Source organism: Pezoporus flaviventris, unplaced genomic scaffold (assembly GCF_033815535.1).
Source record: "Pezoporus flaviventris isolate CSIRO_AGI_PZ_B2104156 unplaced genomic scaffold, CSIRO_AGI_Pfla_v1 ptg000011l, whole genome shotgun sequence".
NCBI classification, from domain to species: domain Eukaryota; kingdom Metazoa; phylum Chordata; class Aves; order Psittaciformes; family Psittacidae; genus Pezoporus; species Pezoporus flaviventris.
In genome coordinates this window covers 2,469,648-2,487,039 of record NW_026892559.1, presented here as the reverse complement: position 1 = coordinate 2,487,039, position 17,392 = coordinate 2,469,648, and the positions used below count along the sequence as shown (strand labels likewise).

Genomic DNA, 17,392 nt, shown 5'->3' with positions numbered 1-17,392 from the left:
AGCTGTGTAGTGAATTCCGGCGCCAGCTAAACCTATGCTCAGTCACTTACAGCAGTACATTGCTTCATGGTATGCTACTGCTGTATCGCTTTCACCGCAAGCACCAAAGGAAAGGCTGCAAGATGCTTTCCTGTAGGTCTCAACTCCAGGTATGCTTCAGCATCTGGCCACTTCGGGGGATTTTTATTGCTCACTCCTCACATTGTAAAAGTAGCAAAATTTCCAGTTACTGTTTCATGCTGTATTTCTACTTGAGAGTTTACTTAATCCTCGAGTTTTCCTCTCCCTGCTAATCTCAGGATTAAGAAAAAGCTGTGCAAGTATGATTTCAGCCTTTAGAAATACTTTCTTTTTTTAAAAATAAATCCAAAAATTAGCCTGCAATGAGCAATGCTTTTTATTTAGAACTGAATTCATGAATTTTAACCGAAGATGGGCGTATTGGGCATTAATATATGTATAATTATGCAAAACCACTGTTATGCCTCTAATGAAAATCAGATTCTACCACTGAGGCTGTGTTTAGCGATAGTGTATATCTTCATTTGTGCTGTATTTTTATTCTTTTCCTAGCTGTATGACCTAGGATTACAGTTGCTATGGCGATAAGACAGTTAGTGAAGGAAGGAGTGAAAGGTAAGTTTGTACGTCTGCCTGTGTGATGGGGGTGGTGATGGGGGGGGGGGGGGGGCTGACAGTCTCCTTCCTTGTTGCTGCATCTTCCTCCTGCTGTTGCTGAGACTGAAATGCACTATTGCACATGCTACAGTATTTTCCGAGAAGCTTGAGGATGGCTGCTGAAGCAGTAGTAGCAATGTGAGGGGTTTTCCAAGCATTATGTGTGTATGACCAGGACATGGGATTGCTGTGCTGGGACTGTCTTTTTAGTGGGGTAAGAGGGGACAAAGCCCCTGCGTGTGTGTTTGTGCCAGTGGCCTCAGAGGGGTTTAGAGGTGGGGATGCCTGAGCTAGTAGGGCTGAGAGTAGAACATTCCAACTACTCTTATGTATTTGTTGACCTGTGTTTTTGATCCTGTGTGCCCTGGGCTTGGAGCTGGAGATGCTGTTACCAGCCCTCCTGCTGGGGTTTGCTTTGTGGTGCTTGCTGCAGGCGAGGCAGCATCCCCCAAAACCCTTCCAGCAGCCAATGTCAGCTCCACACCTGAGCAACTAGCTCAGGAGTGCAGGCGTTGTGCTGATAAGTAATGGATAATGGGCAAAGTTTGTCCTTGGTGCAGTTTTCTTTATTGACAAGGAACATAAAGTCCTGTTTCTCTGAAAACAGCTGCCCAACGCTCTTAGTCTGTGTCTCCTAGCCTGTGCTCTGCAGCCAAATCTCTCCCTTAATTTGCTGTGCATTGTGTGGGAAGTGCTTCCCTGGCTTCCTGCCGGCCTCTCCCATCCTGCTGCCCCTGTCCTTCTCTGCACCCCTCCATCAAAACTGCCCTCACCATTTGCTTTAAGCTCCTGGTGGAAATGCCTACCATGGAAACAACAGGCTGGCCAGCCTCGCTGATTGCAAGATTGATTTAGACATTTTTTCTGCATTTGCCTATTCCAAACAGCTTCCTTTTCTTTCCTCCCCCAAAAATAATGGCTGCTGCTACCACCAGCTTAAAGAGCTTTCACCTGATCCTCCCACCAGCAATGGTTTTGTAACTCTGTGGAGCTCTGGGCCCTGTTCTTCTCTTGTGTATATTGTGATTTAACATATTGAGGGCTGGTGAGCAAGTTTCAGGCTCTCACCAATTGGTCTCAGTAGCCTTGAACATCTCCTTGGACTTGTTAAACTTTTTACTAGGTATAGATTTTCCACCAGAGGTCTTGTTATTGTGATTATCAAAAGACAAAAGTGTTTTAAAAGACTCTCTCCTCTCCTGCCATGCTTTATGCTTTTCCTCAAGTGAAATCCTTGCCTGTTTGCAGCTTATCAACAGTGCAGCTGCTTTAATGCAAGCAGACAGCATTCTCCCACTCACTTGGATAGAGCTAAGGCAAATCAGCTGACTGAGAGGGACAATCCTGTGCTTGTACTGCTCTCTCCCTTTGAGGAGAACTCTTTCAAGACACTGAGCCTCTAAGAAGGGATTCTCTTCATGCCCAGCCACCCTCCCACCCACAGCTATCGGCATCCATTGGAGGCTACACAAAATACCTGTGCTCACAGAGGAATCCACAGCTGGGGAGAAGGTGGAAAAACCTATTGGGTGATGTCCAGTGAGGACTAGGGAGTAGGGGAAGTTGCTTGTCAGTCACAAGGTAAGGGTGGGAATTTGAAAGAGCTGTATTTCAGCCTGTTGGAGAGTTGTTGCCACCCTCTTGTGGGAGAGAAGACACCCTTGGGGCTAAGGCTTTTCTAGCTCAGAACTTGTGGAAGCTACCCAAGAGCAGCTGCCTCACCTGCTCCTCCAGTGGGAGCCTGTCTTCCTCCCAAAATCCAAATATCATGGTAGCTATTGAGGGCAGAACAAACCTGTGGCCTGATCCTCACTGTTCAACAAAGTAAGCTTGCCTGTGTCTTCTCCAGACCACAGGGTTCAGCAGAGCAGTCTGCCCAGCTTTCCCCTTGAGGACAGTTTCAAAGGTTTGGCAAATGCAGCCTTGAGATCAAGAACATGCTTCTGTGTTCATAACCTTAAAAAAAACCCAAGAAAATAAAGAGCTGTGTAAGTGAATGCGCAGCTCAGAACAGAAGGAGCAAAACAAACTCAAGTATTTTGCCTCCCCTTCCTGAAGTGGGTGTCCTGGTTTCATCTGGGGTAGAGCTAATTTTCTTCCTAGTAGCTGGTGGTGTGGTGTGTTTTGGCTTTAGCCTGAGAATAATGCTGATAGCAACAACTAAGACATCTGTGTGTTAAGTAATGCTCACTCTGATCAAGGACTTTTCAGTCTCTCATGCTCTGCCAGTGATGAGGGGCACAAGAAGCTGGGAGGGAGCAGAGACAGGACACCTTACCCAAACTAGCCAAAGGGGTATTCCTCCCCACATATCTCATACCATACTGCATGCCATGTCATGCTCAGTATAGAAACTGAAGGGAGTTGGTAGAAACTGGGGGGAGTTGGCTGGGAAGGACCTATTGCTGCTTGGGGAATGGTTGGCCATCGGTTACCAGGTGGTGAACAGTTGTATTGTGCATCACTGCTGTTTATTGGGGTTCTTTGTTATCTTTCTTATTTCCCTTTAAATTATTATTATTTTTAGTGTTAGTATTATACCTTATTTTAATAATTAAACCGTCTCTTTCTTCTGTGAATCCATTCTGGCTGGGTCTTGCTTCAGCTGTGCCACATCTCAAGGTGCCCTTGCATTATAGATACGAAGCTCTGCAAGTGGAACTGAGCAATAATGAGGATGATAGTTCATCTAGCTTGGACATGTCACTGAGGTTTAGTCAGCTTATGTCCTGCGTCAAAATTGCTTCCATCTAGAAAAAATGACGGCTCATTTCTGTAGCAGACTCCCTTCTGAAGGGAATAGCCCAACATGCAGGCTGGACCCACTTTTTAGGATAAGTCTCTTGCCTCCCTGGGGCCTGAGTTAAAGATGTGGAGAGAAAGCTGGCAGCCAGTGGTGTTCCCCAGGGCTCGGTACTGGGACCAGCTCTGTTTGATATCTTTATCAATGGTCTGAATGAGAGGATTGAGTGCACCCTCAGCAAGTTTACAGATGACACCAAGTAAGGTGGGAGTGTAGATCTGTTGAAGGGTAGGAAGGCTCTATAGAGAGATCTGAACAGGCAGGCACTTTAGGTCAAGGCCAAAAGTATGAGGTTATACAAGGCAAAGTTCCCAGTCCTACACTTGGTTTATGCAGCACCACAGGTGTGGGGAGAGCACCTAGAAAGCTGCTTAGTGGAAAAGGACCTGGGGTGCTGACTGATGGAGCTGAACACAAGCCAGCTACCAGGTACCCAGGCAGCCAAGATGGCCAATCACGTCCTGGCCTGTACCAGCAATAGTGTGGCAGCAGGGCCAGGGCAGTGATCATCCCCCTGTGCTGGGCACTGGTGAGGCTGAACCTCGAATCCTGTGTTCAGTTCTGGGCCCTTCACTACAAGAGAGACATTGAGGTGCTGCAGTAGGTCCAGAGAAGGGCAACGGAGCTCGTGAAGGGTTTTTAGGACAAGTGTGATATAGAACAGCTGAGGGAACCACGGGGCTTTAGTCTGGAGAAGAGAAGGCTAAGGGAGACCTTATAGCTCTCTACAACTGCCTGAAAGGAGGATGGAGTGAGGTGGGGTTGGTCTGTTCTCCCAAGTAACGAGTGAACAGGACAAGAGGAAACGGCCTCAAGTTGCATGAAGTGGGGTTTAGATTGGGTATTAGGAAAAATTTCTTCACTGAAAGGGTTGTCAAGTATTGGAACAGGCTGCCCAGGAAAGTGGTTGATTTGCCATTCCTGGAGGTATTTAAAAGACGTGCAGATGTGGTGCTTAGGGACATGGTTTAGTGTTGGACTTGTCAGTGCTAGGTTAATGGTTGGACTTGATGACCTTAAAGTTCTTTTCCAACCTAATCGATTTTATGATCTCATCCATAAGCTGAAGCTTACCGAGATACGGTTCCTCTTGCAGCCAGTGACTAGGGTGGAGGTGAATGCAAAGCAAAGGCAGATTTATTGCATGGCCCCTCGGGAGTCTGGTTAATGAAGCAGGTTGACTAGTAGTAGTGACGTGTCAGATGGTAGCAATCTTTACAGTGGAGGCATTAAGCCTCTTGGGTTTAATTACTGTGTAGGCTCAAGCCCAGGTCAACAGTACACGGAGCCGTGAACGCCAGGCTGAGATTTGGGAGTGGCCTGGTCTAACATCTTTGGCCTTCAGTTTGGATCTGCCAGTGCCATGTCAGAAAAATCAATATAGTATTGAGCAGTGTTTACATGCAAACTCGGAGTGCCTCTGCCAGTTAGGTATAAACAGCGGGCTGGAGGCCACCTGGGTGGCTGTCAGACGGTCCTTTTCTCTGGAAGAAAACCTGCTGCAAAAAAAAAAATAACAGATAATTTCATGATTTCTCCTCTCCCTTCTGTATATACTTATCATAAGTGGTTAAAAGGGAGCAGCTGCAGATGATGAATCCTGGCTTGTAGTTGTCCTTCATCAGGAGGATGGCCTAGTCAGCACTCAAATATACTTCCCCTCTGGTCCCCTGCTGCTTCTGTGCACTGCATCTTCATGCTGCTCAGCGATCATAAAGAGCATATAGACAGGGATGCAGCAAACGTATGCTGTCCTTGTGACCGTAATCTCAAATGAGCTAGCTGGGTACTTAAGGGCAGAAGCTATTACCAGCGTAGGAACAGTTGGATAGATGCAAGGTGGCCATGAGGAGGGGTTGCCATCAGAGGCCTGGTCTCTCGGAGGGAGGAGTGGGCAGTGGGATCATAAGAGGTTACAGCCTGAATTTTACATCTTCAGACAGTGATGCAGCAGCACGGCTCCATCACAGCCCTTGTGTTCCTTCCACAAGAGTGCCATCAAATACAGGCATGTCATCTTGAGGGTCAACAGGTAGCTGGGAGCTCTGTGGATGGAGCTGTCGGGGTCCTGTGTGCTCGGCAGGGAAATCCTCCTCATTGCAGGACAGAAGGAAATGGTGGTGTGTAGGAGGGATGCAGCTGGCTGATGAATTGCCCACCTGCTTTGGGATCCAATGTAATTGCAGTGTTAATGGGCAGGTTATCAGCTGCAGCACAGCAAATAAATGGCAACTTGGGGGTGTTCTGGCATTTTTGTTTTGTTTTTCTCAAAAGCTATGATATGTTGTGATGTCCCTTTACATCAGATGCCTGTGCTCCCAGATTGCCCCAGGTCACCAAGGGAGGAGAGGCAGTGTCCAGTTCCCATGCCATGGATGGCAGTCTGCTTCTCTTCTGCAGTTAGTCTTTTGGCAGCTGAAATCAAATCATAAATTGCCTGGAAGTTTTTATACTTAGGGCATAGCTTGCCTGCCTAGATCTTTGCCTTTGTCTGAGAAGTCGTGACTTCTCTGAGCTTGGTGCTGAGAGTGCTGGATGAGGCTGCTCTGATCACTGCAAGGGAATGTTTGACCCTGCAGCTCGTAGGTTCCCCATGCTCCCTCCTTTAAACCTGTGGCAAATGCATGTGCACCTATTTTTCCAAAGCTCAATTTTTGCCACTAAGGTTTTCTTCTCATGTACAATAGCGTAAAGAAGGGTGTGTTTTTTGTTTGGTTCTCTTTGGCTGGGGATAAAATATTTGGGGGGAGGTCTGATGCCTGGGATTTCATCGGCAGGGGCCGGGTTCCGGCTGTGACTGAGTGCTAGTGACCTCTAATGGACAGCTCTGAAAAGCCTCACTGAGGCATGGAGGCCTCTTAGACATGAGGTTTTATAGTTACGGTAATTTTTATACACAGACACTGTGAATGTGGCATTAGAGATGTCCATCCCTGGATCCCATGGATCCCATTAGATGGCTCCAATTAGAGATCCACCCTGGCAGTGTTCAAGGGCGAGCTGCGCAGAGCCTTGAGTGACATGGTTTAGTGTGAGGCATCCCTCCCCATGGCAGGGGGGTTGGAACTTCATGATCTTGAGGTCCTTTCCAACCCGAACCATTCTATGATTCTGTGCCTTGTGAATCTTTAAAGCAGTTCTGTTTCTTATGACTTGTGTACTTGCTTTTGCATTTCTATTCGGCCTTAGCCAGGAGAAAAGCAGCAGCTGAAACACCCCAACCTGTTGATATTCACAGTGTGTCCATTTTCTTTGGCATCTGAAGAGTGGGGAAGATGAAAGGGATGCAGGAAGGACAGATGGAAAATAAGCACTGTAGTCAGCTGCTTGGTTCCCTTTAAAAAACACTTTATCAACCAGGGCAAGCACTGCAGCTCCATTGTGTTTCACTAATCTGTTTGTGATTTGAAGCACACGGACCATTTTAAGTGCTGGTTTATTTTTAAAAACTGGAGTAAAGTTATGTCCATGTGGAAGATGAGGAACCTTTCTTTTCCCCTAAATCAAGGGGGAGACATCATGACTGTGTGACAACCTACACAGTAACATACCCTGCAACTTGTTTTGCTAGTAAAAGCCTTTGACATCCTGAGATACGTGCTAAAAGCAAATAATTTGTGCCTACAACTTGATGCATGTTGGATGGAAGCATTTGATATATCTTTTCCTATATCCTCTTAAGGCTCCTTTTTTGTTTTCTCTAGGACTCTTGCTCTTGGTGTGAACTCTAGAGGTGGGTCATAGGTGTGTTTTTTCAAAGGCTGGAAGGAAACAGCACTTCAGCTTTTCCCTGTCCTCTTTGGGATACCTAAAATACAGCACCTTATTCAAAGGGCAACTGTTTAAATTAAAAGATGGCAAGCTCGGACCTAAGCCTCACATCATTGCTAAGTGAAAGCACACTGTAAAACAAATTCCCTGCTCCAGAACAGCACCAAAAGCAGGATGTCTGCAGGATCCATTTGGGCTGGACATGAGAGAAGTGACTGAGAAAATCTAGAGGTTTCGGAATGCATAATAATATTTACTGATAGTATTTTAAACCCTATGATTCAGTTCCTCAGCCAGTTTCTAGGTTTTGGTGCATGGCAGGACTAACACAGAAGATCGATGCTTCTCCATCACTTACCCTCTCCATAGCATCTGGTAGTGGCCACAGGGAGGCCAAACTGAGTAAAGGGATTTTCCTGGAACAGCAGCCCCGTGTTTTTCCAGGGACATGCACATCTCCTTTCCTTGCTTCCTCCTTCCTTGAGGCTGCCAGCAATGTTTACAGGAAGATTAAGTGAACTAGAAGGCTGGCTGATCTTATTGAAGGTTGGCTTGACTTACTGCTTCCCATTCCAGATGAATGAGTAAATGGGGGCTGTCTTGTTGTAACCAGAACCTCGCGCTGACTCATTTTTACACCCTGTACATCGGGTTGGGGGTTTTGCAGGTGATGGTGCTCTCCATATTGGCTCTCAGCAACTCCCATCTAGCAGCATCAGGGGCTTTTCCGATACAAGCTTGACTCCAGCAACTCAAAAAGGCAACAAAATAGTCTGTGCTTTGGGATAGCAATGATTCAGGAGACAAGGCTGAAATAACTAAAGACAAACAGCTCTGTTAGGTGGCTCCTGAAAGGTGACTATTATCATTTCACACTTGAGGATGTCACAAGGTGAGGGAGCAGGGAGAAAAGGGAGATTGAGGGTGGCAGAAGCAGATATAATCCAGAATAATGACATGGGGCTGAGCACGGGAAATGGAGCCTGCGGATCAGCAAGGGATTACTGCTTTATTAGCCTCTGGATTAGTGTCCTAGGGCCAGAGACTGCAGAATAGACTGTATTGAATTATTGCTTATCAGCTGGTGCTGACTGACTGACTGATTTGGGTTTGTCCCACTAAGCTCCCCAGTTTGGGGAGGTATTTTCTGTGTTCAGGCTGGTATACCACAGTAAATAGCTTGGAAAAAGGTGGATTTTAGGACAAAACAGACACATGGAGATGAGAAATTATAGGAGGACTTGGAAATAATAACACAGTGGTTGTTCAGTACTGTCCTTTTTCTTCCTTAAATTGTAAGGACTCTCTTATCTGTAGATCAAGTCTCTTAAGACATAGCTGGAGATTTCCAGTCTTTGCTTGCAATAGCTTTGATTCCAGCACCTTCCCATGTCCTTATTTAGCCTGCAAAGGTGAATTCAGATTAGTCAAATCTATTTTGGCTACAGGTCTAAAATGTCTGGGGATATAATTTTAACCACAGAAAACTGTCTCTTTATTGATACATGTGTGTGTGAATAAGGAAGAGAAACAGACGGTGTGAAGAAAATAATCAAGTATGCCTGCAGCCTTCTTGAAATTGTGCTGTAAAGTTGGAGAAGGCAAGGACAGAGACAAAGGTGGCAGAAAGTGATATTGCTTCAGCAGGGGATGTAGCTTGCTCTGAGCCAGTAACAGTTCTCTGTAATAAAGGTAATAGACCCGGTGCAGGCGTATTACCCTTGGTCTGTGGCATAGGTTTAGGCTCTGCGGTATCAAAGATGGTGTTACACTAATGTTTCTAGCCTTTATTTGCAAAGGAAAGTTTCCAGTCATGAACCAATTACAACTTCATGCACTTCGAGGCTTGAAACAGCAAACAACGGGAATTAAGGCTTTTGAGCAAAGATGACTCCCGCAGGTATCCATCACCAAAATTTCTGAATAAAATGCTGCTCATTTGAACATGTGAAATTTGCTATGATGCAAGCAGTGAGAGCTGGGCATATGCAGATAATGAGGAAAATGAAGAGCCACCTAACAGCAAGGCTTCTGTCTGTAACATGCATTTTGTGATGTAGAATTGAAGAGAGTTTCTGTTTGAATAATAGTAATTAGAACTGTAGTTCCTGGATGAACCTCTGCAAATTTCCAAGTGTCAGCTAGCGTGGTCCACAACCAGAAATATAATCCCTCCAAGCTCCATGCAGTCACACTGGCATCTGAGGGACTTCACTTCCATAATGCTGTTGACCACAGACTTTGGAGTAAGCGAGTGCATCCTGGGACTTGACTGACCTCTCTCAGAAACCATGCTCAGGGCTCCTGGCCCAGCAGAAGTGCTAGAAGCAGTTTTGTGTTGAGCCTATGATCATAGTGGATCTTGAGAAGTATTCACTGAGCTTCACTGATTGACACTCATCTTGGAGTCGCTCTGAGGAAGTGCAGGTGATCGATGAACTTAGGTTGATGACTTACCGGCTAACACCAGGGCCTAATATGGTAAAGGCATTTGGCTGCCAGAGGTACTATATTTTCATTTAGAGGTAAACTAAAGACTTAGTTGTTAGTGATGCCATAACATCTTCCACATGAGTTTGAATGCAATCCTCAATGTTCCACTAAATTTCAACTAGAGAAATTTTGCTGACTTGGCATTTGTTCTATAATAAGCTGGACCAGTTACTCCTCATTTTCCCTCTCTGACTGTGCTACATAGTTTTATTATGTGGTGGTTTACAATTTAGTTGTGATGTGATGCCAGCTATGTCTCAGAGTTAGATTAATGATCCCTGTATAATATGCATGTATGTCTGTAAAGCACTTTGGATGAAAGATGCTAAAAAATGCAGGTTATTATTTTGCCCTTCCCTGCGTTTTGCTTTGTTGCATGCTATTTAGCAGCTTTGCTGCTGTTCTGTCTCAACGGCTTGTAGAATAAAGTGTCCTGAACAGTTTGGGGAGCACTGGCATATTTTATTAATTGCCTTTTACAGGTTGTTTTTCTTTCTCTTTTGAAACTTGGTATTTCACAGACACAATGAAAAATGAATATTTTAAGCTAAAGTTCTAGCAAACAAGGTTGGGGGGGAGGGGGGAAAGCTCAGCAAAGTATTTGGCCAGTTTTAAGCCAAGCTTTCTATCTGATGCGATACCAGAGACTCCTGTGAGTAGGGATTTAGGGTACAGGAATAATAATAACTGTAAAGGAGGAGAGATGGGTGCACAGTGTTCCAGGCAGGATAAAATAAACCAGCAACCCATCTGGGTCTCTGACGACTTCTCAGAGAAGGGGTTTGTACTCAGAGATCTGTTCTGACAGCAGTGTTTTGAAAATGTTTAGGACTCATGCCATCACACTTCTTTTAAAGTCTGATTACCTTATGTGACATATCCTCGGCTGCTGTAAATTGATACCACTTCATCAGCTTCAGCGACATCTTGTCAGCGTATATTGGCAGAGGATTAGACCTCTGCATCAAGCGTGTTGCCTTGAGCTGGGTTGGGATCTCATCAGAAGTCATTACAAGCCTGTTGAGAGAGTGCTGAAGGGAAGACACAGGTTATGATATAGGTCATGGTGAAGACTGACCCAGTAAATTGAACTCATTTATTTTTGATTTATTACTAATTCCAGTTTTTCTGTATGATTTTGGCTCCAGGACACATTGTCTTATGAGGCAGAAAAACTTCTAGCTATGAAAATCTCTGTTCTATCCTTTGTAAGAACAGCATGATATTGATTCTGATGTTCTGACCAGAACCAATGGGAGAAACTGCATTCTCAATACCATTACTCCCCTTGCAGCTATCTTTGATACTCATCTTTGCCGCTTGTCACAAGGCTACTGTGCGATACCTTTGTGCTGCAGTGTTTTATCATAACTCGGACATAAGACTTTCTCTGTGAAAGATGGTTTGAAGCGTCCTTTGGCATCCATTAATGTGAAATGTGCTGTAGAAATGTAAATCATGTCACTGGCTGTCAGGAGCACCTGGCCTTCAAAGAGTGTCCTTTTGCATTACCGAGGGAGGGGGCAAGGAGGCCAGCAGGGCAGAGCAAAGCAAAGAAGCTGAGTCTTTAATTTCACTTAGTCAACTCTTGTCTGCAGGCTAGCTTCCAGGACCTGCCGTGGGACTGGAGCTCCTGAATGTAAGGGTCACAGTGCTGCTCAGCTGGTGGATATGGAGGAGAACATACCATTGCCCTTGCTCCTGTGACACTGCATAGGCAGTGCTCTGTCACCTGGTGAGCAGATTATTCTCACTGTGGGCAGTGCTTCTCACAAATACAGACACATTTCGCTCTCTGGACCCAGGCACTGTCTTTTCTTGTGGTTTGGGGGCCTGAGCTGGAAAGCCTTCCCCACACTGGTAGCACCAGGGAGTGCCATGCTGGGACTCTTAGCCTGGGTTGCTAGGAGTGGGTTCAGACACGCACCCAACCATCGTGGCGGAGTTCTTCCATTATTTCAGCCCTGAGTGAGCTCAGTTCACTGCACCCCATAGTACCAGTGTGTCTTCCAATGTGAAAGCAATATTTTCAGTGACCATTGATTTTCTGTGTAAGGCCATTGGCTTACTTGCCCATGTATAAACCTCTGGTTTGCCTAAGGTACCACTGTTCAAGCCAATGATGGGCAAATACATCTCCTGTGATGATCCAAGGGCAGCTCACTGTCAGATGGTTGGTGCTACAAAACAGCCATGGAAAGCTTCAGTTTCAAAGTATTGTGACTTGGGTTTAGATGCAGTCCAATCAGTTGGCAGCTTGCAAAGGTCAGGCATGGGCATCTCTTAACTCATGCCAGAATACTCTGAGGTTTTTTGTAATTTCTATTTTATTCTTTTAAACCTAAAATCCAAATGTATCATCTTCATCCAGTCTGAACCCCAACCCATCAAACTCACCCAAGAAGTGTTATTTCTAAAATGTGAGCTTTTTTGTTTTGAAAAGCTGTGTCTTTCACTGAGTGATAACCTTCTTCAGATCCCTTGAACTCTTTTGTATTTGTGGCTAGCTGTAGGCCAGGTGAGTAGACTTGCTTCTCAGAACTTTAAGGCTCCGCAGACATCAGTTTTGTCAATATGCATTACTATTGTCTACTGTGGGTCTGGTCATAACTAAGAAGGCTCTGTGAACAAAGAATATTTGCTATGTGGTCCCAGAAAATAAATTGTAGTTTTCTAGGGTAGACAAAGGCTTCAGGCTGTCCTTAGGCTTAAGGAAATAGATTTGAGTCTTGCTAAATGAAGCATTTCTAAGTGACACTGGGAAAGCAAGTGTAGACTATTTTGCCTCTATATCATGTTTGTCTTGAGCCTACCAATGCATGTATATCAAACAGATAATGTGCAGGTCTTTAGGCAAGAATTCTGAATCACTCAGCCTTGCAAACGACTCCCTAATGGACTTTGCTTGAAGCCATACAACCTTGAAAGTTTGCTCCTTAGACAGGAATTAAACAGTATGTTTTAAAGGTTAAACTCTAAAGGTTAAACTTGCGTAGTTGGGGACAAGTGCAGACTGTGTTATGACTGAGGGTTGCTCACCCTGTTAGAAGTAAAGCTTATGAGAAGAGCCTCTTCCCTTAGCAAAAAGGTTTACTACCAGTATTAGTGAAGTTTGTTTTGCAAGGAGATGACACAGCTGAGAGAGAGGATTTGAAGATATTATTCACTTTCAAATACATGAAGCATGTTGTATTAAGATTTTGCTGCTGTCCATCTGCAACTTTTGCTCTTTGACAAAGCTACACAGATTATTTAGCAATAACTGTCACACTCTTGCTAACACTTTGTGTGCTACTAATATGCCAAGTGCTTTGAAATAACTTGAATGTTGTCAGAGACCAGCTTTTATAAGAGCGGCAATATCCGAATTTTGGTATAGCGAGAGATGTATAGTGTAACCCCTCCTTGTCAGAAGAACATATTATGACTCTGAAGTAAATATTTTTACAAAAGTGGGATATTTTCTTATACTTTCCCTCAGCAAGTAAGCCCCTGTGACTATACAACTTGTGTACATGCGCATACAGCACGAAGAATTGGCAATGTCTATGTGGTAATGATTTTAACCAGCTTTGCATCCAATTTTGAAGCCTTCTAAATCTCCTCAGTAACAAAGTCCATTCTCTTGATTGTTTGTGTGATGTGTGGCCAATAAACCGTATTTCTGGCAATTTAAAGATGTTTTGTTGGAATGAAACTCTAATAGCAACTGTGTTATTTGTTTTCTGCAAATGCTTCTTTATCTCTTTAGAAACTGTTTTGCCAGAATCCTTGATGATAAGCTGACATAAAGTGTGACTTCAGATCAAATTAGGAAACGTTTTTTAAGCATTTGGCAAGGCCTCTTAGAACTTTTGCAATATTCTCTGTTTGAAGACTGTACAGGTAGAATTTTCCAGAACATCCAGCACTTACCTAACTTTTCTGATCCATGCCTGACTGGATTTCTACAGAACAGAGTCTGGACCACAGTAAAGCCCACTTCAAGATCCCATCCAAAAAGTGCACCATAGTCTGGTGGTGCTGGGCTGTGGAAGAGAGACTGAGGTTCCCCAACTGCATAAGCCCTGCCACTTGAGTTAAGAGAGCTGGCACTTGTTTGGACTGCACTCTTGCACATAGCTAATGTTACACACCAGTAGCTAAGCTACTTGGGTCCAAACTGATTACATGCTCTCTTAGCATTGCCTGTGAATTTAGTGAGCTCTGTCTGAGCCCTTCTCCCCTGACAGGGGACTGATGGGCTACTGCCCAAGAAGCCAGTGGATTTTGTAAACTCTCTTAGCCAAGCTGTTTGCTTTTATAGTCAAGAAACAGCCTTCTGACCCAGCCTGCACCCTTGGCGATTGCAGCATGCCAAAACAGTCCTGGCAAGATGAGGTGCTTGTTTAAGAAGCTTTTGCTATTTCTTTAACTTTTGGAGCATGTTTTGTACTTTGTAGGATTGACCTTTTACCTTGCAGAGGTTAGAACTGCTCACTTGGGCAACAGCTGGGGTTTCTTTTGCTGATTCCTGCAAAATCAAGGAGCCTGCTTTTTTCTCTGTTAGCCTGCTTGCCTTGGATATTCTGATCTGAAATCAGCAAGGGGTTTTTTGTGTACTTCACAATCTGAGGTATGAGTAATTCCAGAAAGACAAACTCAACTTGCCCTTTCTGCTGATTAAAACTGGTAACAGTCTTCAGTTTTGAAGTAAAGGCATATGACAGAAGAGTACTAAGCATGACATGGGGCCCCACCAAGGATGCTAGACTGCTGAAAACTGACTCAGGGTTTGATGGAAAAACCTTGGACCTGTGACATTGCTAACACAGGTCTGAGTCAAAGCCATCTGAAATCCATGAGGGCTTGTCTGTCATACTCCATGAGCCATAGATCCGGGCCCCCTATGGCAAGACCTGTGGGGCAAGACTATGGCAGATTTTCTTTCTTAACCTGCTCTCTGCATCTTTATAATGTCACCAGCTGACCTGGGAACCTGACACTCTTATACAGTAGAATAAATCTCAGTCAAGCACATAGGTAGGCAAATGCAATTTAGCTTTTTAAATGAACTCACTTCAAGCTACAGAAAGGCAGGAATTACCCTTCTAAAAAGGTCAGCTGCCCTTTGTAGAGCTAGACCCAGGGTAGTGACCCTAAAAAAAAAAAAGGGGGCTTTCTCTATCCTTTGCAGAAAGGCTGTAGTAGGAATATTTTTGGTGGCACTGGGAACAGCACCTGGCCTGTTCCAATTGTAAATGATATCCTTTCTGCACATACGATTCAGTCTTAATCAATACCAGTGATTTCTTCTAAGAAAAATGGAAGTCTAAATGCAGACCCTGCTAGATCTCTAATGTCCTGCACAGAATTTTCCAGCAAAATGGACTCAGGAAAATGTTCCTTGTGATTTAACAGTCTCAGAAATAACTTCAACTCATGTTGCAGTTCAGGGGCCAGCACATGGACCTGCAATAGCATGAAAATATTGTCTTTTCCTAAGTGTTATTGAGAGGTGCATCTTGTTGATGTTGCTAGTCCAGAAAAGCCATGTTATTTTTAAAAAGGAAGCCACACTGCAGGAAATCAATCTCCTTTTCCACTTATGCATCAGCTTCTAGCCAGAAATATATTGCTAAACTGGAGAGAGAAGGTTAGGTGAGTGCAGAGAAAGGGAAAGTATGAAGGTTTGCAGATTGTATTCTATATCTCTTGTGTCTCAGATGTTGCCCTTCACAGCACTGCATCACATCCCCTGCTGCTGTGCTCGGAGCTGAATCAGAAGCTGTGTAAAAGCTGACTGGAGTACTCTTTCCTTTAATAAGAGCTGAAGCGTGTCTAGCCTGCTTTTCTCTTGCTTTCCCTACCTTCTCTTCCAGAATAAGACAAAACATGAAATTCAGTGGGTTGTCCTCCCCAAATAATGCCCTGCAACCTCTGTGGATCTGACTGTTTTGCCCACCCGCATCCTAGTACTGCAGTTTAGATGCAGAAACGGTCTCCCCTTCCCCCAAGAAATAGGAGACTATAGAAGAAGCTTTCGGTATGAGAGCCACAGGCAGTGACTGCAAATGTCTCCACGTCAAGAACCAAGAGGATATCCCCACTGGCAGTGTCTGCACTGGCCAATTCTTAATGCTTCTTGCTGGTGCATCGCTGCTGGTGGAAGTGGTTGGTGCACTGGTGTCAGTAAGTCACTGGTGTCTCTAGCATCACCACCTCTCAGTTATGTTACAATCGATTTGCACGCTGTAACGTAACCGAGATTTCTCTACCCAGTATGAGAAAGCCAAGCTGCAGCCTGTACAGAGGTAGCCTAGGCAGATTAAACCACAGAGGAAATATCTGTGAGAACATGGAGGCACAGCCACTTCTGCAGGTGTCCACACTGATGTCTGTGCCACACACACTGATGTCTGTGCAGCCTGACTGCCTGCAGTGGTTATCTCTGTTGAAGTTAGCCTGTGTGAGCTGCAGTCGCATCTGCTGCAGGTCAGGCATACCTGGAGGAATAGGAAGGTGAACAGCCATGTGCCACATCTGCAGATATTGGCTGGATCGAAGGCAGAGAAGCTTTGTTCTCCTCTGCTGCTGCTGTCACCCTCTCTAGGGTGGCGCAGTCACCACAGGTTGGCTGGTCACTGATCTCCCGTTGCAGCAGTGAGTGTGGTGCATAGCGTAACACGGTCCTTTGAGCCTGGGCACTGGGAAACAGGGCTCTGAAGGGAAGGCAGAGCTAGTGCTGAAAAACTGTCAGAGCAGTACCCAAAATATGGAAGAGGAAAAAGAAATTGCTTTTTAGTTGTTTCCCAGGAGATGATGCGGTTCTAGTGTGGGTTGCCCTCCAAAAGAAGGTGATGTCAGAGAGATCTAGATATGGTTCATTCTTTGCCAAGGGATCCCCCACCCTGTGGTTCTTGGACCTATTCTTTCAGCTCTGCTCATCTCCTGTATTTATTCTCTGAGATATACTTCCCACATGGGAGCATTTTGTCAGGCTAAATTCAATGAGGTATCTGGACAGTGTTGATGGAGGCCATTAAAAGGGTACAGTTAGAATCCATCAAAATCTGTGGAGCACAGGGGAGTTCAAGGGAATGCCCGAATGCACTGGAAAATCACCCTGCTGTACTTCTCTTTCGTTAGTCTGAATTGCATTCAGAGCGGTATGTTGTTGTGGTGCTACTGTGTGTGTATATATATTTATATGTGTATATATGAATTATTTCAACAGTGTGGAAAAAGGCATAATGTAGCTGGATATATCTAGTATCTATATGGATTTCTGTATCTTTATGAAGTAAGAACATTTGATTTATTTTTCTTTTTTCTTTCTTTCCCAGAATATAACTTGTGGTAATCTTCCTCTTGTCATCTAATTGCAAATAAATTTTTCGGTTTGCTTGGTAATTGAAATTGGCATTTTTGCATCTGCTGCTCCTAGGCAGTGCACTGCAGGAATCAATATCGTATGTGACAGTAGCAATTGATTTGTAAGCAGTGGCACCCACACTGAGGATCTTGGGCCTTGGGGATCAAATACCTCAAGAGAGCAGAAAAGTAATTTTAAATGAGGAGGGATTATGTGGAGAGATGATACCCAGGCTAGGTCTTGAAGGCTAGTACAACTAACAAATCAATTCCTTGCTTTGTCATAGATTGTGT

At 44.6% G+C, this 17,392-nt stretch overlaps 1 protein-coding gene across 2 annotated transcripts in view; it reads left to right on the top strand.

The window, feature by feature from the left end:
• GRAP2 (GRB2 related adaptor protein 2) overlaps positions 1–17,392 on the top strand; it is a 110,840-nt gene continuing 93,448 nt past the window's right edge. The window contains exons 1-2 of one of the 2 annotated variants that reach the window (XM_061450780.1): positions 1–149; positions 574–636. The gene's annotated coding sequence lies outside the window, so the exon portion shown is untranslated. Of the gene's footprint in view, positions 150–497; positions 637–17,392 lie in introns of those variants that run through there. The other variant, XM_061450779.1, reaches the window with a different exon arrangement.